The following is a 24,153-nucleotide window of genomic DNA, read 5'->3' on the forward strand; positions in this document are numbered from 1 at the left end:
AGAAAAAGCCTACATCTCTACCGCGAGCCCACCGCCCTCACCACCTCCTCGTAGCCCTCCACAAGAAGACAAAGAGGAACAAGACAAACCTGCAGAACAAGAAGAGGCTAAGCAAGAGCAGAGCCAAGAGCAGGAACCAAAGGAAGAGGCTAAACCCAAGAGTGAGGAGACAAAGCCAAATGAAGCATACAACACATTTTTATACCTGCTAACTACAGGATACACAAAAGAAGAGGTTGCCACAGTCGCATTCAACCTGGCAAGCACAGGGCCTAAGGAACAAATACAAAGCATCAGGTTAGTAGAACTGAAAGAGATGGCCACAGATACAGTGGACCTGCACCCGCCATCCAACGATTGGGATGTGGTGATGATGAAGTTAACCGGGTTAAGAGCAGAGTCCATGGCCTCAGAAAGTGAGATGGTAGCTCTCAAGGCCACTGAAATGAAGATAAAGCTGGAGGTAGACTCTTTACAAAGACAAAGTCAAAGGCAGAAAGAGAGAGAAGCAGAGCTACAGGCCAGCCTAGCAGGGGCATTGCAAAGATGCCATGAAATGGAAAAAAAAAATCAGGTAGCAGCCCAAAGAATGCAAGGAGTCAAAGAGGAGTGTAAGCAACTCAGCAAATCATTGATAGATGCCGAGAGGGAAATGGATAACCTGACCCTACAGCTGGCTGAGGAATCCAAAGAAGCTGAAGCAATGCAAAACGCCAAAGAAAAGTTGGAGATATATCAAGAAGCTAGCCAAGATGAGGTCCTTGAGCTTAAGAACCAACTTAAAGTGAAAGAACAAACCATCTAGAGGCTACGAGCATCTCCTGCTAGAGTCAGAGCTACTAGCTCGACTCACATCACTATGGAAAGCCAAATTTATGAAGAACAGATGCAAGAACTTCAGGAGGAGTTGACTCTAGAGAAAAAGAAACGATTGATGATGGCAGAAGGGTCAATTGTTATGAAAACACGAATGGAAGAAGAACAAAAAGCCATGCAAGAGGAAATAGAAAGTGTCAAAAGAAAGCTCGCAGAGGCGGAGAAGATAAACGCCGAGTTAAACGACCTCCTCGTGAATATGGGAGAAGAAGCTGAAACAGAAAAACAGAAACTCCTAAAGCAGATTGAGGAGCTGAGAGGACAGCAAGCCGGAGAGCAAGAAGGCACAGGGCCAACGGCCAATGAAGGCATAGATTTAGAAAATGTGGCAGATCCTTTGGACACACCTATGCAAGAGGAAATCCTAGTAGGATCCTCTCAAGAGCCACAAGATCTGACACAGGAAGAGGAAGAAAAGCTGCGTAAGGCAATAGAGGTGGAGATCAGAGAGACGACTAAGGAAGACTTGGAATGGGAGCAGAGGGTTTTCAAATCCATGACTATCCAAAAGATCAACGCTAGCAACCTCAGGCGCAAATGGATTCAACCCTCTCTCCCATATCCTTTGCTAAAATATGAAGCCGCCACCATCAATAAGAGGATTAGAGAAGAGCCGATAGTGCCACTCTACAACGCAGATATCTCCCAGCCAAAAGGAGCCAGGTTAATAGTTGACTCTCAGCCAAAATGGAGGAAGGCATGGCTGACAAAGTACCCACAATACCTAATCCATTTGGTAGAGGTGCCAAAAAACATCAGAGACAACCTCAGCTTTTGTCCTCTACCAAGGATCAGGACGTGGAAGGCACATGAGATATTACAAAGGAGGCATCCCACTTAGCTGAATTATCTTAAGCTGTCGGGCTTGAAGGCAGGTGAGAGAATAAGTGTCCAATACATGGTGAAAACCCTAACGGGTGCCATCAAATTGTTCACTGGCTCACGTGACCTTACGTGCATCATGATGAAGAAAATCTGCAAAACTCTTTTAGCAGTATTTAAGACATTCAAACCAGGCCAGGTGACATACAATATCTTCTTCTTCCAAGATACTTATAGATGTGTCTATGATCTGTCTGGTCAGCCTTCCAAGGAGGTGATACATGTGTTTTGTCAAAGGATGATGTTTCTACCATCCTATCACCTCCAGGCCTTTGAAGAAGCGTTCTACAGCAGCTTCTTCACAATAAACACTGATATTTTCGGCCCAACAATGATGAATCTACATGAAAGATACGAATCACTGATCAAGATGCGCAAAAACATACGATGAAGAAGCAGGCCAACGGCCATGTTGGGGACGACATGAGCAAGGAAGGGGGGAGTGTTAGAAGCTGGACACACCCCACGAAACTTGACTACTCGGAAGATTATCATTTTTTGTAATTATTCATTTATTGAGGAAACCCGATTTTTCACCTTGTAAATATTGGGGTTTACAAAAGTTTCCAGATTGTATCCCAATTTTGATAGTTAGATTGAGTAGATGGTCGATTTGGAACTTTAGGGTTTGAGAATTGTAAGGTATTTATACCACTTTTTGACCTTAATGAAAAAACCTTTTGTCATTTTTTAAAAAGAAGTTTTGAAGTCTGTGAGTGAGCGTACTGTGTACGAGAGAGAGTGTGAGCTTCATCTTGACACTACGTGTGCACCGGTGGTTGGAATCGAGTGTGGAGAAGTGCAACGTGTTGCCCCTGACGAGAGCTACGCACCGATACCTACATTGTGCGCGTACGGTCCGGTTTTGCGAGCTCCTTCTATGAGCTTCATCTGGTGATTTGGTGAGCATACGTTGTCTGATTTTGCATTGCAGCATATCCACGCGTTCACATTGAGTAGAGATACACATTAGGCACTTTAGATTTTGGAAACGAAGACCTGCAAAGTTTGGCCAGACATCCTACGTGATTTTGCACCGGGTGTTTTGGGTTGAGGTTTTGATTCATAGACCTTAGGGAGAGCGACCTATTGGTGTAAGTAGGGTCTCCATAAAGTTCTGTGGTGTTTCAAGATTGTTTGATGGGTGTTCGGCTCTATACAGCGTTGTAGGAAGTTTCCTCTTATGCACTCTTGAAGGCTGTGACTTGGACAATTGGTAGAGACCTCTGTAGGAATTAGTTAAGAGTCGGTCGAGTGTAGGTTGACACCTTATGCTTGCTTCCACGCGCCTGCGGGTCGAGATTCGTCCGTAGCTGACAAATTTTGTTAGGTGAGTTCTCGCTGTGCTGACGTCCGTCGCAGCATATCCGTCCAACAAACTTGCATAAAAATAGCATGAGTAAATAATCACAATTATTTTTAGCTGCTACAAAATTAGACATTTTTGCACATTTGAGTATACCACAAGGTCAAGCATATCAAGCAAACAACACAAATCAACTTTGGTGAAATTTAGATCATAAAAGTGAGACTTAAGCCAGATTCTTGAAATCTGAGTCTGTCGGACACAAAAGAGTTGATAACTTGAGCAAATTTTGTTCAAACTTAGTGAAACTTGTCCAAAGACCTTAAAAAGTTGAATTCTTGGCAAATCAAGCCAAAAAGTGCAAACAACTAAGAAATGTAAATAATCGTGATTATTTACTACTGATAGATAGAGATAGACTTTTTGACTTTTGAACTTGTATAGTGTTAGACCAACATAATACAAGGCCACCCGGCAATTTTGGATTCAATTGGATCCAGACTAGTACATGTTCACTCAGTTTCCAGGGGGTAGACTAGTCCCTTGGCTTTTTGCAAAAGTAGAATTTGAAAGTCTCAATTGCTGACTCACATAGCTTGATTTGAAGAGATACAATTAGACCAGTCACAATAGTTAGCAAAAATTGTATAGTCTTTGTGAAAGAATAGCTAGCTTGATTAAAATTGATATAGGAATTAGGTTGCATACAAGGAATTGAAAGATTGATAGAAGTTGCAATCAAGTCAAGTGGAATAAGTTGACAACAAGTCAATCCAACGGTAAGTACTCTATCCAGGGCTTCACAACTCTATATGAACCTTAGATTTGGTTGTATACTAGCAAATCAAGGCATATTTGGCAAGACCTCTAGTAGAGTATCCACTGAAGAGAGTGTGAACCAAGGAGATCACTTGGACACTATCTTTCAAGAAGTCTCAGACACTTTTTCAGAATCAACATCTGAAATGTTTTCCTATTTGACTCATTCAAAAATCAGAACGACATGCGATATAAGCACATACTCTCTTTCTATAAGACTAATTGCCATGGAGCTCATGCTTACCTGGATCCTAATGAAGAGTATGCCATTCGCATTGATGACCATGACCAAGAGTTTGAAGAGGAAATCAAGGCGAACAAACAAGAAAAAATGTATATGGATTAAAACGGAAATTAGTTTTTACAAGTTGAAAAGCCTGACGTGATCGACAAATGGGGGTTAGAAGTAAATACCATAATTCTAGATATGGCAACAAGAGAAGGACCACCAACTTTAGAATTTGAGGGATACGATCAAGTTGATTTGAACCTCTGAAACGGCTTAGCACAGATAATTCTAGGATCGGAGTCATTGTTGGGAGGATAGAAACGTCAAAGATCTTCTATGGACTTCTCAAGTCAAATCAAGACAGCTAACACCCATGAAGATCATTTATATCTTCAAAATCAAAGACAAGGGTTCATCAGATCTACCAACCTACCTATTTAGGGATTGTTATAACAATAACTTTGTTATGATGACTCCTGATGAGGTGGAGCAAACCAAATACCAAGGGTACTCCATAAGGGATTGGATATGAGGCCAAGGACCAGAAACTATTCCAAGAGATGAACTCCGCGAGAGATCTTTTGAGAGTAATGTTAAGAAATTAGAAACTACCTCATCACAAAGAAAACCGGGTGACACTAGAGCCAGTCCAGGGCTACATGAGTCATTGCTTTTGACAGACTGGTTTGAAGGACTCAAAACAGGATCAACTGCCAGGAGACCGGGAGTTGAACCAAATAGATGTATCAGACCAGATGATTTTCAAAAATGGGTCAAAAAATACACTGAATCTGGGGATCCATATGAACACTTAGCGAGCTTTAAGCAAGTGCTAAGATCAGAACGCATATTTGATTTTCATACTCAGTTCGAGGGGTTTGGAATGACATTAGAAGGAAAACCACTGACATGGTTCCAAAACATTCCACCAAGGTCAATCATGGACTTAAATACATTAGCTCAAGGATTTGTAGCTACATGTTCCAAAACAGGGATCAAACACAATACGGTAGCTCAAATCTATAGCTTCAAACAGAAACAAGGTGAGTCTGTTAGGGATAGTGCAACTGGAATGAAGCAATACATTGCAAGATGCCCAGAGCTAGAGATGCATGCATAAGAAAGACTAGTATCATTGTTTCTAGAGGGATTGCTAAACAAAGAACTTCATGCTATATTGTAGAGCAAGAAACATATGACCCTAGAAGAGTGTGTGTTAGATGCTATTGACTTAGGAGAAAATTGTGATATTCTCAATGAAGAAGATGTCCCTAAGGATAGTCTAAGTGAGAAACAACATTCACCAAACCAGCACAAGTGGGAACGGCTGCTGCAACATTGCTTACAACCATACAAGACATGCTCAAAAGGATGAATGACATGATGAATAGACTGCAAAAAGCACCTATGAGGGGGCCATGGTAAGGGATATCTCAACAGGGACAACCAATTAGGGCGCAAAAATGGTGTGCAATTGAGGATAAAGGGACCAACCATGAAACCAATGAGTGCTATTACTGATCAAAGTATGACAAAAATGTTCAATACGTGCCTATGAGGCCACAAGGACAACCCATGTACATATATCATCCTAATATGGCATCAGCTCAAAGACCACTGATGGGTATGGAAAGACCTCAACCCGTGTTGGGTCAACAACCGAGCCATATCCTGGACATAATGCATTGCCTATAAAGTACATGCATTTAGAGGGAGTCATAGATGAGCAAGCACTAGTGTCAGTTACACCCTATGTTGAGCCTAGTCCATCTATAGTAATGGTAGAAGGAGACTGGTATAATTCACATCCCCCACCAATGGAAGAACATATGACTTATAACACACCAGAGCTTGCATCAATGTACTATGTAGAGCTAATGAAGGTGTTAGACCTCCAATGGTAAGACCCATGATTAAGCCAAGAACTAGAAACTATCACAATTTTTGTGTAGATGATCATTGGAAAAATGAATGCTCGGAGCCTGACAAGAACATTAAGCCAATTGAATCTTTGCAATGTTGCAATAAGAGAGGACAGTTACCTGAAGATTATCCAAAAAATACTTTAAACAAGGGAAACAATATGAACGTACTCCAAGTGATACCTAGTAGCTCATCCGAGAGTGAACCTATTGTTCCAATCAAGGTAATCACCAGAGCCCATGCTAAGAAAAAGAAACATAACTCCTTTGATAATTTGGAGAATTTCAAAATTTCCTCTCAAAAGACCAAGAGAAGCAGAAGCAAAAGGTATCAGATGATAAAATAGAAACAAAGGACTGAAATGGAGGAGAAAGCAAAGAAACCATTCCATGAAAAAATGAAAGAAACTCAAAGCAAAGTCAAGGAAACCACTGTGAAATCTGGAGGATCAATTTTGGTAGACAAAATTTTTGAGCCAATTAATGTAGCTTCAGAAGCTTACCAAGCGGGGCTTAAAGCAAGCCAAAACATGGAAAACAAATGGAAAAACTATCCTTCTCCAGATATGGAAGTAGCTAAGCTTGAATCTGATCAAAATTTAGTAAGAATTACTCAAGAGATGCTGAAAAAACAAAAACCCAAGCTCGAGAGTATGGCAAAACCTAAAGAGCTTGTGGTAGGAACCAGTAAAGAGAAATCCGAAGTGGTGGTAGAACCCCACCTTGAAACTAAAGAACCAGAACTCATAGTGCCTGACAGCGAAGATGCCTTATACGGAATTTCATTTGTAGAAGAGGACTCATCGGGACACTTATGAAAAAAAGTTAGAGAGATCAGTGATGGGAGCCTAACTTTGAAGTCAGCTCCTATAGAGGAAGTCTGGTTAAACAATCTACCTCCTGGTATGGACATGGATGTACAATCCTTGTACAGGGAAATGGACAAGCTGAGCATACAAATAAAATTCTTAGCTCGGTCTTGACCAAAGTGGTTAGTTCCAGGATGGACAAATTGGAAAATGAATGTCCATGCTGCTCTATGGGCTTATAGAGTTTCATTCAAGACAACTTTAAATACTACACCCTTTAATATTGTTTATGGTCTTGATGCCATATTGCCGATAGAATTTCTATTGCTGAAACTAGAGTAGTAAAGGATCTTAAGTGGACTGGCCAAAATTGTCAGAGAGACTTGAAGATTTAGAAAATCTTGATGAGAAAATGCTAACAACTATAGCTCACATCTATGCACAAAAGAGAAAACAAAAATAGTTTTTTGATTCCCATCTAGTTACAAAATACATTCCAAAAAAGGGACTTGGGTTTAGTCTATTCCCTTAAACAACACATTCCCAAGTTTAAGAAAAAGGGAAATGGACCGTTTATCATTGAAGATGTATCTCCAAGTGGAGTAGTTAAGTTGTCCAACCTAGATGGTGAACCAATGGCTGATTGGATCAGTGGATGCCATTTAAAGAAGTACTATTTTCCACTAACCAATGAATTACTAGAAAAGATTCATGCAGCAAAGAAAATAAAGACAAAATGCCAGCAGGTTATTGATGAAGCCCAAGAGGAAGCTTTGAGTACTCAAAAGTAAAGATGCTCTCAAAAATCAACAAATACCTATTCCCATCAACACTCTAGAGCCAGCAGATGACCGACTATGGGAATTACAGAAGGATGCACTGTCAACAGATGATGAATGGTTAGATGGAATGGACCTTCGCATCAAACACAACTGAACAATCATAGCACAAATGCATTGGTCGATAGAGGAGCTCGAGTAAATGCAATCAGTTATTCCACGTACAAAAAAGAAACAAGTCAGTCTTTAACGACAGAAATATTGACTATTGAAGGATGCAGCAAGAACCCAACACCGATATTGAGAGTAGTCAACTTAAATGTGATAGTACATGGATTTCCATTCCCTCATTAGTGTGTATGCTTACCAGAGGAACACATGAATGAAACAATGATTCTTGGAATGTGATGGATGAGGATGTACAAGGCAGTACCAAATTGGGATACCAATCAACTCAAGCTATCACCTAAAGGCGGACAACTCATTGTTCCAATTGCACCAAGCAAAGAGCAATGGAAAGGGGGTTGCCAACAGAGCAAACCACAAAGCAATCAATCTTCTACATCCTATAGACAAGAAAATGCTACAGGTAGCATGCAAGGAGTTAGGAAAATTTAGGTACCAAAGGTACAACTTAAAGGCAAGCCGATTCAAATTTAGGTGTCCAAACATCATCGATTGTACCAAAGATAGTTCCAAGGTTCAAAACACAAAGAGGAGCACACAAAATGGATTTGGAAGAAAAAGGAGCACTTATCTTCTCCACCAACTGTAAAAACGATGAAGAAGTGGAGGGTTAAGTCTCAAAACAATCAACCACAACATTCGGACCAAAACAAACCAAGATACCAATGGCGAGTAAAAGCTCAACAACCATCATTATTGATACCAACAACTTAGGAAATCAGTGTGCCAAAACATCCTGACGGTACAATAAAGAAAATTGCACACAAGCTACAAGATTTGCCTTTTGGAAGACAGCAAAAAGAAAACCTTGACATCAGAAACCCTTGAAGTAATTACTCAAGACTTAACTCTTGCACAACATAATGGTTTGAATTGCATTGATCTTCAAAGCATGGTAGATCCAATCTAGGCTATGCATAGACACAATTGTTCAACCCATGGACAGAGTCGTCTCGGAGTACGCCATCTAGGAGGGGTGGAAGGGAACTAAGTTATTAAGGGCAATGTTTGGAGAGGGAGGAAAAAGTTTGATGTTAACGTGTGATTTTTTGTAAAATTACCTAATAATTCCCTTTAAAAATCATCAACAAGGAAAATTTATCTGATAACATCTCCCCAATGAGTATAAATAGTGTATATACTATCAGAAATCATAAAAAATGGTCTTTTTTGGTTAATTTTGCATCCTTTTTCTTGACATTGGGGCTTAAAAATAGAGAAATCCACCAAATAAATAAAGCTGTTTTTTTCAATGGATTTTCTTAATTATTGGATTTTCACTTTGCTTTTTTAGCTCATTTTGTTATTTTGTTTGATTTTTTTAATAAACGGGTCAAAAATTAATAATAAATAGCAAATAAGCTCATATGGAAGAACTGAAGATACACTAATGATCAAAAGGACAAGGCGTACTGGCACAAAAAAATTCAATCAAATTGGCAGATGAAAGCAGGAAGCCTATATTATGCTGCCAATGCCACTTTCGCAAATTCTTGCACAATGAGCTACCGGAATCCAATTGAAGAAATTTTTGAGTCTAACATAGATTTCACAACCTAATAGGACTAACAACGGAATTTGGGAAAAAATAGTTGTGAATTCCGAGTATAGATATCCAAGGTAGCCCAAAATCACCTCATTTCCACTAGTCGCCCTCGGAGAAGAGAGCTCTCGACCTTCTTCGTGCGCGATTTTCGGAGTCCACACTCGTCCTTTTACAGCATTGTCTCACAGGAGACATGAGGGGTAAGTTCTATGCTTATCAATTATCAATTCTAAATGGCCGGTAGCAAGTCTAGGCTCAAGGAAAAAACCCTAGAAATCGAGCAATGTACGAAGTCCTATGACCAAAAATTGACCATAGCGGCTTGTCAGCTCAACCAAATTGGACGAGACTTGAACTGTAGCATGTCCCTATGTAATAGAACACTTATATATCACCAGATGACAATTCAACTGGGGTCAAGGGGGTCCTAAGTAGAAAAGTTAGGTTTTTGCCAGGTGCCAAAATTGGATTCTAACTCCACAGACAGCTTATAGACTGGGTCTATACACAATGTACATGGATGGTTTCATGAAAACAGTCAAGGCAAGCTCTCAAAAAGCAAAAAATAACTTGAAGGCTACAAAGCGTCAAATTTGACATATGAAGTCAAACTGACTCCAAATGGGCCAAAACTTGATGGGTAGCTTTAATACTATGTAGCGGACAAGTCCATAGCTTCAGAAGTGACTAAGCTACTCCACAAGCCAGGCCATCTAGTCACAAAAACTGGTGATTTCAGAGTCGACAAAGCACAAAGTGATGCTGCCAACACGACAAAACTTTGCCGAATTGAATTTAGGACTTGTTTTAGGTGTATTGAATTTGTTTAGGTCAAAAAATTCTCAAGTTTAGCAAAAAAGTTGACTGGTGTAAATAATCACGATTATTTACTTTTGTACTTTTTTTGGCTTGAAAATGATGCCTTCACTTCACCTATCATTTGTCCACACCTATTACATGCCACATTTTAAGTATAAGCTCAAATGATCAAGGACAACTTTGAAAATTGTCAAAAAACGCAAAGAAGTCTTTCCAAACCAATTTTTGAGTTATCTGTCACATTACAAAGGCTTCTACATGATCTCTTGGGTCTCTGTTTCATGTGTATTTCTTGTTTACCCATTTTTGCACTTGAGAAGGTCTAATTCTCCGATGGTCTACAAACCTCATCATTGGATCTCCACGTCCTAATCGATATGCTTCCTCAGGTCTTTGGTAGTAGGCTGGTTCCTCTCCAGTGGTGCTCCTAAGCCATAATTTCTAACAGTTCTCGCCAGAGATGGTTCTAAGGGTGGCCCTCCAGGCTCTGTTGACCCTTGAGTCTTTGGCTTACTCTCTCCTTGATACCTTGAATAGAGTGGTGGTTCTTGCAAATCCCTTAGCCCTCGTGCGGCTTGATAACCATCTCGGCTTCGGTCTTGTTCCATTGTTGCACTCTGTCGGAGCCATGTCTGCAATGATGGCTGGTTTGCTGGTTGGTTTTGGTTGTTGAATGCCTGAGGTGGGTGGGAATGTGAGGTAGCATCATAATCTTTTGAAAAAGGATTCGTTGACTTGCTTGGGGTGTAGGTGGCTCTTGGCACTTCCTCAGGGCCATATGCTGATGCTCTTGGACCTGTTGCCCTTTCTACCTCCTCTGGGAGAATATATTGGATTCTCGCCCGTATCTATCAACAAAAACTATACCCTTCCCCATAGCAGTTTCATAAGAGAATAAGTAAAGAACGTTGTCTTTGTTTAATTCGTTTACGTATGGTTCTCTGCTACAAAAGTAAGCGACTATACCTTCACTCTCATGCTTGTAGATTCCCACATTCTCATTATATGTTGGAACCTTGGTTGTTTTCTTATCATACATAAAAATAGCTCCAAGCCAATCAATGTTTGGTGGCGGTTCTTGAGCTTCTGAAACCATTTTCCCTTTCGCAACATTATCTCCATATCTGTTGTAATCTTCAGGGTTACTAACTATTAAATAGTGGTCTCGGAATCTATCTCCACCATCATAGACTCGAGTTATCTCCAATCTCTGTGCTGGCCTCTCTTTGATACAAATGCACTTGCATCCTTGATAGTCAGAATAGACTAGGACTCCCCTCGAGTTTGTTCCCTCTAAGAAGATCACAGTGAGCTTGGAATCATTCAAAGGATTTAAGGAGGTGCTTCCTCCTGGCATTGGTCCATCATAGGTGAAACCTCCTGGCTGTTGACTATCCATCATGAAGAAAGATTTGTCTGACGAAGTGTCAGTATCACTACCTTCCTCAATAATCGGTGCTAGTGGATCTAGTCTTGCCTGAGTTACACTCTCCTCAGTGGACACTAAGCTACCTTGGTCACCTGCCACCTTCTGGTCTCTAAAAATGTACCTTCCTGATCTTAAACTCATCAAACTTATCAATGCAATTTATCACAATTCCAACCACTCACCTGGCAAAGGATCAGTGTTCGCACAACTTCTTGCTTTGTTGCTGAATATACCTGTACACAAGCGTTTAATTTTGGCAATCAAATCAAAGCATTAATCTGCTAGAGGTTATCTTAGTGTAACAAGACTTGATTTCGAGGTGTTTTAGTAATAAATTTTGTTTTCTAGGAAGTTTTTGTCATTTTAAAGTTAGTCCACTGTGTAGAAGGATGTGTGGATTGGTTTCGTCCGATAAAATTTTTTGATCCGAGAAGGCACTTTCTGGGGCATTTTTGAAGGCGTTAACGTGGGATTTTGAAAAAGTGATGTATGAAGCGATTGAAGCCTGCGTTATAAGGAACAACTTTGGTTCCTTGAGTCTTTAGAGATTTTGATGTTTTGATGCTCGTTGAAGGCCAAAGATTAAGAAAAAAGATGGATTTGCTGTTTTTGCATCGTTTTTGTAGAAAATGCTGTTTTGCAGGTTGATTTTCAGCAAATCGGAGCAGGCTATGGAAATTTTCCCTCACATAGCCGTCGAAGAGCGCAGCGAGGGCAACAAGATTGTATGGTACGGACTTGGGCTGTTTTGGCTCCGTTTGGGAGTTATGTTCAGTTGAAGACAGCTGAAAAATTGTGGACTTTATAAAAATAAAAATTAAAAAAAAAAAAAACTAACCTCTACAGATCCCTTCGCGATCACGTTTTTTTTACCTTGTTCTCGCAGGTATATTGGCACGCAAGTCGAGTCGACCGAGCGCCAAAAATAGAAAAGCGGCTATTTTAAGAGGTCGCAAGCTTTTGGAGGAGAATAGAAGGACGGGTGGTGCGTTTTGGGGGGATTCACCATTCTCTCTTCTGCGAGTGCGAGTGCGAGTGAGACGCTGCATGCAAGCGAATTGAAGCTCGGGGGTGGTCGGGAGGTTCGAGCTCCGTACAACAGAGTGCGCCCATATATATTTTGCTCCTCGGATGTTGGTCAATTTACGCGAAAAAGTCTGAATTCAAATGGACAAACAAGGTCCAGATTCACTTCTGAAAGAAGTTATGGAACCCTTAAGCCAAATGGAATCTCACTATCTAAGCCTAGTCAAATTTTCTCTTGAGTAGGCCCACGTAGACATCCTACGTGTAGGATGTCTCCTCCTTTGTTTTGCCTGGATTTTTGCACTATGGATTCCCCTCTATGTGCTGAGTCCACAACTGTTTTTACTTTTTGATTTAGACACCTATAAGCTAGTCAATGCATCAAAAATCTGTTCCGATAGCCTGTTGCTGATCTTGATCAATCTAACCGACTCCAATTTGGACCAAAATTGACTAGGGGGCTTGCCTCAGGCTATACTACACCTTGCTATGCCCATTGTCAGTATTTGGCTTCAATTTCTTGCTGTAGACAACCTACGCGTAGGATGTCTTTTTCATAAGAATGGCTTCAAATTCAAAACACGGGCTCCCCTTGAGTTGCTGATCACTTTGGTATGCTCAAAATTTGGTTTGGAGTGCAAAATCACAAAGAAGACATCCTACGCGTAGGATGTCTTTTTGGCCCGTTTGACCCCAGACTTGACCCACACCTTCCCCTTGATGTCAGCAACCCAGTGGTATGCTTAGATTTTGGTTTGGATTTCAAAAGTCCCCAATTTTAGATGTTCTTATCTTTTTCAGTCAAAAGTGCTAAAGTCCGCTTTGAACCCAATTTTCTCACCCAAATGAGATGAAACCCCTCTTAGTCACTCAATATATCATGCAAGTCATGCTCATGTAGCCATCTTATGGTTTTGGTCTTAAAATAACGCTTTGGCACAATTTGGGTAGGATGTCTCGCAATTTCAGTCTATCTGGCCTTATCCTGTGAAGATATGGTCAAATTTCCACTTTCCAGTTGAAATTAGGGTAAACCCCACCTTCTGAACACACAGGTCAACTCAAAATCCCAAAATTTCCACCAGATTAGCCTGTAGACATCCTACGCGTAGGATGTCTCCTGGCTTGAAATTAATTTTTTTCCTGACAGAAATGCTCCTGATGCTCTGCAGCTCTATCAGAAACAGTCACAGTAACTTTTGGACTTCACTTAGGCTTTCAAACACACTTTTGCGTCTTTTTGCGTCTTTTATAAACTTGCGTCTTTCAAACACACAAAACTAACATCTACGGATCGCTTCGCGATCACGTTTTTTTTACCTTGTTCTCGCAGGTATATTGGCGCGCAAGTCGAGTCGACCGAGCACCAGAAATAGAAAAGCGGCTATTTTAAGAGGTCGCAAGCTTTTGGAGAAGAATAGAAGGACGGGTGGTGCGTTTTGGGGGGATTCACCATTGTCTGTTTTGCGAGTGCGAGTGCGAGTGCGAGTGCGAGTGAGAGTGCGAGTGCGAGTGCGAGTGAGAGTGAGAGTGCGAGTGCGAGTGCGAGTGCGAGTGAGACGCTGCATGCAAGCGAGTTGAAGCTCGGGGGTGGTCGGGAGGTTCGAGCTCCATACAACGGAGTGCGCCCATATATATTTTGATCCTCTGTTGTATCAAACACTATCAATACAAAGATTTCTTCCTCTGTTTTGCTGTCTATCTCTGTTATTCGGTTCCGGTGACACTTAGTAATTATTGGTATAACTGGAGAGTTAATCTCAACCACTACTCTATTTTATAAACTGCTGATGGTCTGGATTAGGTCTGCTATTCTGGAACTGTAATTCCCTCGGATGTTGGTCAATTTACGCGAAAAAGTCTGAATTCAAATGGACAAACAAGGTCCAGATTCACTTCTGAAAGAAGTTATGGAATCCTTAAGCCAAATGGAATCTCACTATCTAAGCCCAGTCAAATTTTCTCTTCAGTAGGCCCATGTAGACATCCTAGGTGTAGGATGTCTCCTGCTTTGTTTTGCCTGGATTTTTGCACTATGGATTCCCCTCTATGTGCTGAGTCCACAGCTATTTTTACTTTTTGATTTAGACACCTATAAGCTAGTCAATGGATCAAAAATCTGTTCCGATAGCCTGTTGCTGATCTTGATCAATCTAACCGACTCCAATTTGGACCAAAATTGACTAGGGGGCTTGCCTCAGGCTATACTACACCTTGCTATGCCCATTGTCAGTATTTGGCTTCAATTTCTTGCTTTAGACATCCTACGCGTAGGATGTCTTTTTCATCAGAATGGCTTCAAATTCAAAACACGGGCTCCCCTTGAGTTGCTGATCACTTTGGTATGCTCAAAATTTGGTTTGGAGTGCAAAATCACAAAGAAGACATCCTACACGTAGGATGTCGTTTTGGCCTGTTTGACCCCAGACTTGACCCACACCTTCCCCTTGATGTCAGCAACCCAGTGGTATGCTTAGATTTTGGTTTGGATTTCAAAAGTCCCCAATTTTAGATGTTCTTATCTTTTTCAGTCAAAAGTGCTAAAGTCCGCTTTGAACCCAATTTTCTCACCCAAATGAGATGAAACCCCTCTTAGTCACTCAATATATCATGCAAGTCATGCTCATGTAGCCATCTTATGGTTTTGGTCTTAAAATAACGCTTTGGCACAATTTGGGTAGGATGTCTCGCAATTTCAGTCTATCTGGCCTTATCCTGTCAAGATATGGTCAAATTTCCACTTTCCAGTCGAAATTAGGGTAAACCCCACCTTCTGAACACACTGGTCAACTCAAAATCCCAAAATTTCCACCAGATTAGCCTGTAGACATCCTACGCGTAGGATGTCTCCTGGCTTGAAATTAACTTTTTTCCTGACAGAAATGCTCCTGATGCTCTGCAGCTCTATCAGAAACACTCACAGTAACTTTTGGACTTCACTTAGGCTTTCAAACACACTTTTGCGTCTTTTTGCGTCTTTTATAAACTTGCGTCTTTCAAACACACAAAACTAACCTCTACGGATCGCTTCGCGATCACGTTTTTTTTACCTTGTTCTCGCAGGTATATTGGCGCGCAAGTCGAGTCGACCGAGCGCCAAAAATAGAAAAGCGGCTATTTTAAGAGGTCGCAAGCCTTTGGAGGAGAATAGAAGGACGGGTGGTGCGTTTTGGGGGGATTCACCATTCTCTCTTCTGCGAGTGCGAGTGCGAGTGAGACGCTGCATGCAAGCGAATTGAAGCTCGGGGGTGGTCGGGAGGTTCGAGCTCCGTACAACAGAGTGCGCCCATATATATTTTGCTCCTCTGTTGTATCAAACACTATCAATACAAAGATTTCTTCCTCTGTTTTGCTGTCTATCTCTGTTATTCGGTTCTGGTGACACTTAGTAATTATTGGTATAATTGGAGAGTTAATCTCAACCACTACTGTATTTTATACACTGCTGATGGTCTGGATTAGGTCTGCTATTCTGGAACTGTAATTCCCTCGGATGTTGGTCAATTTACGCGAAAAAGTCTGAATTCAAATAGACAAACAAGGTCCAGATTCACTTCTGAAAGAAGTTATGGAACCCTTAAGCCAAATGGAATCTCAATATCTAAGCCCAGTCAAATTTTCTCTTGAGTAGGCCCACGTAGACATCCTACGTGTAGGATGTCTCCTGCTTTGTTTTGCCTGGATTTTTGCACTATGGATTCCCCTCTATGTGCTGAGTCCACAACTGTTTTTACTTTTTGATTTAGACACCTATAAGCTAGTCAATGGATCAAAAATCTGTTCCGATAGCCTGTTGCTGATCTTGATCAATCTAACCGACTCCAATTTGGACCAAAATTGACTAGGGGGCTTGCCTCAGGCTATACTACACCTTGCTATGCCCATTGTCAGTATTTGGCTTCAATTTCTTGCTTTAGACATCCTACGCGTAGGATGTCTTTTTCATCAGAATGGCTTCAAATTCAAAACACGGGCTCCCCTTGAGCTGCTGATCACTTTGGTATGCTCAAAATTTGGTTTGGAGTGCAAAATCACAAAGAAGACATCCTATGCGTAGGATGTCTTTTTGGCCTGTTTGACCCCAGACTTGACCCACACCTTCCCCTTGATGTCAGCAACCCAGTGGTATGCTTAGATTTTGGTTTGGATTTCAAAAGTCCCCAATTTTAGATGTTCTTATCTTTTTCAGTCAAAAGTGCTAAAGTCCGCTTTGAACCCAATTTTCTCACCCAAATGAGATGAAACCCCTCTTAGTCACTCAATATATCATGCAAGTCATGCTCATGTAGCCATCTTATGGTTTTGGTCTTAAAATAACGCTTTGGCACAATTTGGGTGGGATGTCTCGCAATTTCAGTCTATCTTGCCTTATCCTGTCAAGATATGGTCAAATTTCCACTTTCCAGTTGAAATTAGGGTAAACCCCACCTTCTGAACACACTGGTCAACTCAAAATCCCAAAATTTCCACCAGATTAGCCTGTAGACATCCTACGCGTAGGATGTCTCCTGGCTTGAAATTAATTTTTTTCCTGACAGAAATGCTCCTGATGCTTTGCAGCTCTATCAGAAACACTCACAGTAACTTTTGGACTTCACTTAGGCTTTCAAACACACTTTTGCGTCTTTTTGCGTCTTTTATAAACTTGCGTCTTTCAAACACACAAAACTAACCTCTACGGATCGCTTCGCGATCACGTTTTTTTTACCTTGTTCTCGCAGGTATATTGCCGCGCAAGTCGAGTCGACCGAGCGCCAAAAATAGAAAAGCGGCTATTTTAAGAGGTCGCAAGCTCTTGGAGGAGAATAGAAGGACGGGTGGTGCGTTTTGGGGGGATTCACCATTCTCTCTTCTGCGAGTGCTAGTGCGAGTGCGAGTGCGAGTGCAAGTGAGACGCTGCATGCAAGCGAATTGAAGCTCGGGGGTGGTCGGGAGGTTCGAGCTCCGTACAACGGAGTGCGCCCATATATATTTTGCTCCTCTGTTGTATCAAACACTATCAATACATAGATTTCTTCCTCTGTTTTGCTGTCTATCTCTGTTATTCGGTTCCGGTGACACTTAGTAATTATTGGTATAACTGGAGAGTTAATCTCAACCACTACTGTATTTTATACACTGCTGATGGTCTGGATTAGGTCTGCTATTCTGGAACTGTAATTCCCTCGGATGTTGGTCAATTTACGCGAAAAAGTCTGAATTCAAATGGACAAACAAGGTCCAGATTCACTTCTGAAAGAAGTTATGGAACCCTTAAGCCAAATGGAATCTCACTATCTAAGCCCAGTCAAATTTTCTCTTGAGTAGGCCCACGTAGACATCCTACGTGTAGGATGTCTCCTGCTTTGTTTTGCCTGGATTTTTGCACTATGGATTCCCCTCTATGTGTTGAGTCCACAACTGTTTTTACTTTTTGATTTAGACACCTATAAGCTAGTCAATGGATCAAAAATCTGTTCCGATAGCCTGTTGCTGATCTTGATCAATCTAACCGACTCCAATTTGGACCAAAATTGACTAGGGGGCTTGCCTCAGGCTATACTACACCTTGCTATGCCCATTGTCAGTATTTGGCTTCAATTTCTTGCTTTAGACATCCTACGCGTAGGATGTCTTTTTCATCAGAATGGCTTCAAATTCAAAACACGGGCTCCCCTTGAGTTGCTGATCACTTTGGTATGCTCAAAATTTGGTTTGGAGTGCAAAATCACAAAGAAGACATCCTACGCGTAGGATGTCTTTTTGGCCTGTTTGACCCCAGACTTGACCCACACCTTCCCCTTGATGTCAGCAACCCAGTGGTATGCTTAGATTTTGGTTTGGATTTCAAAAGTCCCCAATTTTAGATGTTCTTATCTTTTTCAATCAAAAGTGCTAAAGTCCGCTTTGAACCCAATTTTCTCACCCAAATGAGATGAAACCCCTCTTAGTCACTCAATATATCATGCAAGTCATGCTCATGTAGCCATCTTATGGTTTTGGTCTTAAAATAACGCTTTGGCACAATTTGGGTAGGATGTCTCGCAATTTCAGTCTATCTGGCCTTATCCTGTCAAGATATGGTCAAATTTCCACTTTCCAGTTGAAATTAGGGTAAACCCCACCTTCTGAACACACTGGTCAACTCAAAATCCCAAAATTTCCACCTGATTAGCCTGTAGACATCCTACGCGTAGGATGTCTCCTGGCTTGAAATTAACTTTTTTCCTGACAGAAATGCTCCTGATGCTCTGCAGCTCTATCAGAAACACTCACAGTAACTTTTGGACTTCACTTAGGCTTTCAAACACACTTTTGCGTCTTTTTGCGTCTTTTATAAACTTGCGTCTTTCAAACACACAAAACTAACCTCTACGGATCGCTTCGCGATCACGTGTTTTTTACCTTGTTCTCGCAGGTATATTGGCGCGCAAGTCAAGTCGACCGAGCGCCAAAAATAGAAAAGCGGCTATTTTAAGAGGTCGCAAGCCTTTGGAGGAGAATAGAAGTACGGGTGGTGCGTTTTGGGGGGGATTCACCATTCTCTCTTCTGCGAGTGCGAGTGCGAGTGAGACGCTGCATGCAAGCGAATTGAAGCTCGGGGGTGGTCGGGAGGTTCGAGCTCCGTACAACAGAGTGCGCCCATATATATTTTGCTCCTCTGTTGTATCAAACACTATCAATACAAAGATTTCTTCCTCTGTTTTGCTGTCTATCTCTGTTATTCGGTTCTGGTGACACTTAGTAATTATTGGTATAACTGGAGAGTTAATCTCAACCACTACTGTATTTTATACACTGCTGATGGTCTGGATTAGGTCTGCTATTCTGGAACTGTAATTCCCTCGGATGTTGGTCAATTTACGTGAAAAAGTCTGAATTCAAATGGACAAACAAGGTCCAGATTCACTTCTGAAAGAAGTTATGGAACCCTTAAGCCAAATGGAATCTCAATATCTAAGCCCAGTCAAATTTTCTCTTGAGTAGGCCCACGTAGACATCCTACGTGTAGGATGTCTCCTGCTTTGTTTTGCCTGGATTTTTGCACTATGGATTCCCCTCTATGTGCTGAGTCCACAACTGTTTTTACTTTTTGATTTAGACACCTATAAGCTAGTCAATGGATCAAAAATCTGTTCCGATAGCCTGTTGCTGATCTTGATCAATCTAACCGACTCCAATTTGGACCAAAATTGACTAGGGGGCTTGCCTCAGGCTATACTACACCTTGCTATGCCCATTGTCAATATTTGGCTTCAATTTCTTGCTTTAGACATCCTACGCGTAGGATGTCTTTTTCATCAGAATGGCTTCAAATTCAAAACACGGGCTCCCCTTGAGTTGCTGATCACTTTGGTATGCTCAAAATTTGGTTTGGAGTGCAAAATCACAAAGAAGACATCCTACGCGTAGGATGTCTTTTTGGCCTGTTTGACCCCAGACTTGACCCACACCTTCCCCTTGATGTCAGCAACCCAGTGGTATGCTTAGATTTTGGTTTGGATTTCAAAAGTCCCCAATTTTAGATGTTCTTATCTTTTTCAATCAAAAGTGCTAAAGTCCGCTTTGAACCCAATTTTCTCACCCAAATGAGATGAAACCCCTCTTAGTCACTCAATATATCATGCAAGTCATGCTCATGTAGCCATCTTATGGTTTTGGTCTTAAAATAACGCTTTGGCACAATTTGGGGAGGATGTCTCGCAATTTCAGTCTATCTGGCCTTATCCTGTCAAGATATGGTCAAATTTCCACTTTCCAGTTGAAATTAGGGTAAACCCCACCTTCTGAACACACTGGTCAACTCAAAATCCCAAAATTTCCACCAGATTAGCCTGTAGACATCCTACGCGTAGGATGTCTCCTGGCTTGAAATTAACTTTTTTCCTGACAGAAATGCTCCTGATGCTCTGCAGCTCTATCAGAAACACTCACAGTAACTTTTGGACTTCACTTAGGCTTTCAAACACACTTTTGCGTCTTTTTGCGTCTTTTATAAACTTGCGTCTTTCAAACACACAAAACTAACCTCTACGGATCGCTTCGCGATCACGTGTTTTTTACCTTGTTCTCGCAGGTATATTGGCGCGCAAGTCAAGTCGACCGAGCGCCAAAAATAGAAAAGCGGCTATTTTAAGAGGTCGCAAGCCTTTGGAGGAGAATAGAAGGACGGGTGGTGCGTTTTGGGGGGATTCACCATTCTCTCTTCTGCGAGTGCGAGTGCGAGTGAGACACTGCATGCAAGCGAATTGAAGCTCCGGGGTGGTCGGGAGGTTCGAGCTCCGTACAACAGAGTGCGCCCATATATATTTTGCTCCTCTGTTGTATCAAACACTATCAATACAAAGATTTCTTCCTCTGTTTTGCTGTCTATCTCTGTTATTCGGTTCTGGTGACACTTAGTAATTATTGGTATAACTGGAGAGTTAATCTCAACCACTACTCTATTTTATACACTGCTGATGGTCTGGATTAGGTCTGCTATTCTGGAACTGTAATTCCCTCGGATGTTGGTCAATTTACGCGAAAAAGTCTGAATTCAAATGGACAAACAAGGTCCAGATTCACTTCTGAAAGAAGTTATGGAACCCTTAAGCCAAATGGAATCTCAATATCTAAGCCCAGTCAAATTTTCTCTTGAGTAGGCCCACGTAGACATCCTACGTGTAGGATGTCTCCTGCTTTGTTTTGCCTGGATTTTTGCACTATGGATTCCCCTCTATGTGCTGAGTCCACAACTGTTTTTACTTTTTGATTTAGACACCTATAAGCTAGTCAATGGATCAAAAATCTGTTCCGATAGCCTGTTGCTGATCTTGATCAATCTAACCGACTCCAATTTGGACCAAAATTGACTAGGGGGCTTGCCTCAGGCTATACTACACCTTGCTATGCCCATTGTCAATATTTGGCTTCAATTTCTTGCTTTAGATATCCTACGCGTAGGATGTCTTTTTCATCAGAATGGCTTCAAATTCAAAACACGGGCTCCCCTTGAGTTGCTGATCACTTTGGTATGCTCAAAATTTGGTTTGGAGTGCAAAATCACAAAGAAGACATCCTACGCGTAGGATGTCTTTTTGGCCTGTTTAACCCCAGACTTGACCCACACCTTCCCCTTGATGTCAGCAACCCAGTGGTATGCTTAGATTTTGGTTTGGATTTCAAAAATCCCCAATTTTAGATGTTCTTATCTTTTTCAATCAAAAGTGCTAAAGTCCGCTTTGAACCCAATTTTCTCACCCAAATGAGATGAAACCCCTCTTAGTCACTCAATATATCATGCAAGTCATGCTCATGTAGCCATCTTATGGTTTTGGTCTTAAAATAACGCTTTGGCACAATTTGGGGAGGATGTCTCGCAATTTCAGTCTATCTGGCCTTATCCTGTCAAGATATGGTCAAATTTCCACTTTCCAGTTGAAATTAGGGTAAACCCCACCTTCTGAACACACTGGTCAACTCAAAATCCCAAAATTTCCACCAGATTAGCCTGTAGACATCCTACGCATAGGATGTCTCCTGGCTTGAAATTAATTTTTTTCGTGACAGAAATGCTCCTGATGCTCTGCAGCTCTATCAGAAACACTCACAGTAACTTTTGGACTTCACTTAGGCTTTCAAACACACTTTTGCGTCTTTTTGCGTCTTTTATAAACTTGCGTCTTTCAAACACACAAAACTAACCTCTACGGATCGCTTCGCGATCACGTTTTTTTTACCTTGTTCTCGCAGGTATATTGCCGCGCAAGTCGAGTCGACCGAGCGCCAAAAATAGAAAAGCGGCTATTTTAAGAGGTCGCAAGCCTTTGGAGGAGAATAGAAGGACGGGTGGTGCGTTTTGGGGGGATTCACCATTCTCTCTTCTGCGAGTGCGAGTGCGAGTGAGACACTGCATGCAAGCGAATTGAAGCTCCGGGGTGGTCGGGAGGTTCGAGCTCCGTACAACAGAGTGCGCCCATATATATTTTGCTCCTCTGTTGTATCAAACACTATCAATACAAAGATTTCTTACTCTGTTTTGCTGTCTATCTCTGTTATTCGGTTCCGGTGACACTTAATAATTATTGGTATAACTGGAGAGTTAATCTCAACCACTACTGTATTTTATACACTGCTGATGGTCTGGATTAGGTCTGCTATTCTGGAACTGTAATTCCCTTGGATGTTGGTCAATTTACGTGAAAAAGTCTGAATTCAAATGGACAAACAAGGTCCAGATTCACTTCTGAAAGAAGTTATGGAACCCTTAAGCCAAATGGAATCTCACTATCTAAGCCCAGTCAAATTTTCTCTTGAGTAGGCCCACGTAGACATCCTACGTGTAGGATGTCTCCTGCTTTGTTTTGCCTGGATTTTTGCACTTAGATTCCCCTCTATGTGCTGAGTCCACAACTGTTTTTACTTTTTGATTTAGACACCTATAAGCTAGTCAATGAATCAAAAATCTGTTCCGATAGCCTGTTGCTGATCTTGATCAATCTAACCGACTCCAATTTGGACCAAAATTGACTAGGGGGCTTGCCTCAGGCTATACTACACCTTGCTATGCCCATTGTCAGTATTTGGCTTCAATTTCTTGCTTTAGACATCCTACGCGTAGGATGTCTTTTTCATCAGAATGGCTTCAAATTCAAAACACGGGCTCCCCTTGAGTTGTTGATCACTTTGGTATGCTCAAAATTTGGTTTGGAGTGCAAAATCACAAAGAAGACATCCTACGCGTAGGATGTCTTTTTGGCCTGTTTGACCCCAGACTTGACCCACACCTTCCCCTTGATGTCAGCAACCCAGTGGTATGCTTAGATTTTGGTTTGGATTTCAAAAGTCCCCAATTTTAGATGTTCTTATCTTTTTCAATCAAAAGTGCTAAAGTCCGCTTTGAACCCAATTTTCTCACCCAAATGAGATGAAACCCCTCTTAGTCACTCAATATATCATGCAAGTCATGCTCATGTAGCCATCTTATGGTTTTGGTCTTAAAATAACGCTTTGGCACAATTTGGGGAGGATGTCTCGCAATTTCAGTCTATCTGGCCTTATCCTGTCAAGATATGGTCAAATTTCCACTTTCCGGTTGAAATTAGGGTAAACCCCACCTTCTGAACACACTGGTCAACTCAAAATCCTAAAATTTCCACCAGATTAGCCTGTAGACATCCTACGCGTAGGATGTCTCCTGGCTTGAAATTAATTTTTTTCCTGACAGAAATGCTCCTGATGCTCTGCAGCTCTATCAGAAACACTCACAGTAACTTTTGGACTTCACTTAGGCTTTCAAACACACTTTTGCGTCTTTTTGCGTCTTTTATAAACTTGCGTCTTTCAAACACACAAAACTAACCTCTACGGATCGCTTCGCGATCACGTGTTTTTTACCTTGTTCTCGCAGGTATATTGGCGCGCAAGTCAAGTCGACCGAGCGCCAAAAATAGAAAAGCGGCTATTTTAAGAGGTCGCAAGCCTTTGGAGGAGAATAGAAGGACGGGTGGTGCGTTTTGGGGGGATTCACCATTCTCTCTTCTGCGAGTGCGAGTGCGAGTGAG

Source organism: Adiantum capillus-veneris, chromosome 14, assembly GCF_014529385.1.
Source record: "Adiantum capillus-veneris isolate H3 chromosome 14, ASM1452938v2, whole genome shotgun sequence".
NCBI classification, from domain to species: Eukaryota; Viridiplantae; Streptophyta; class Polypodiopsida; order Polypodiales; family Pteridaceae; genus Adiantum; species Adiantum capillus-veneris.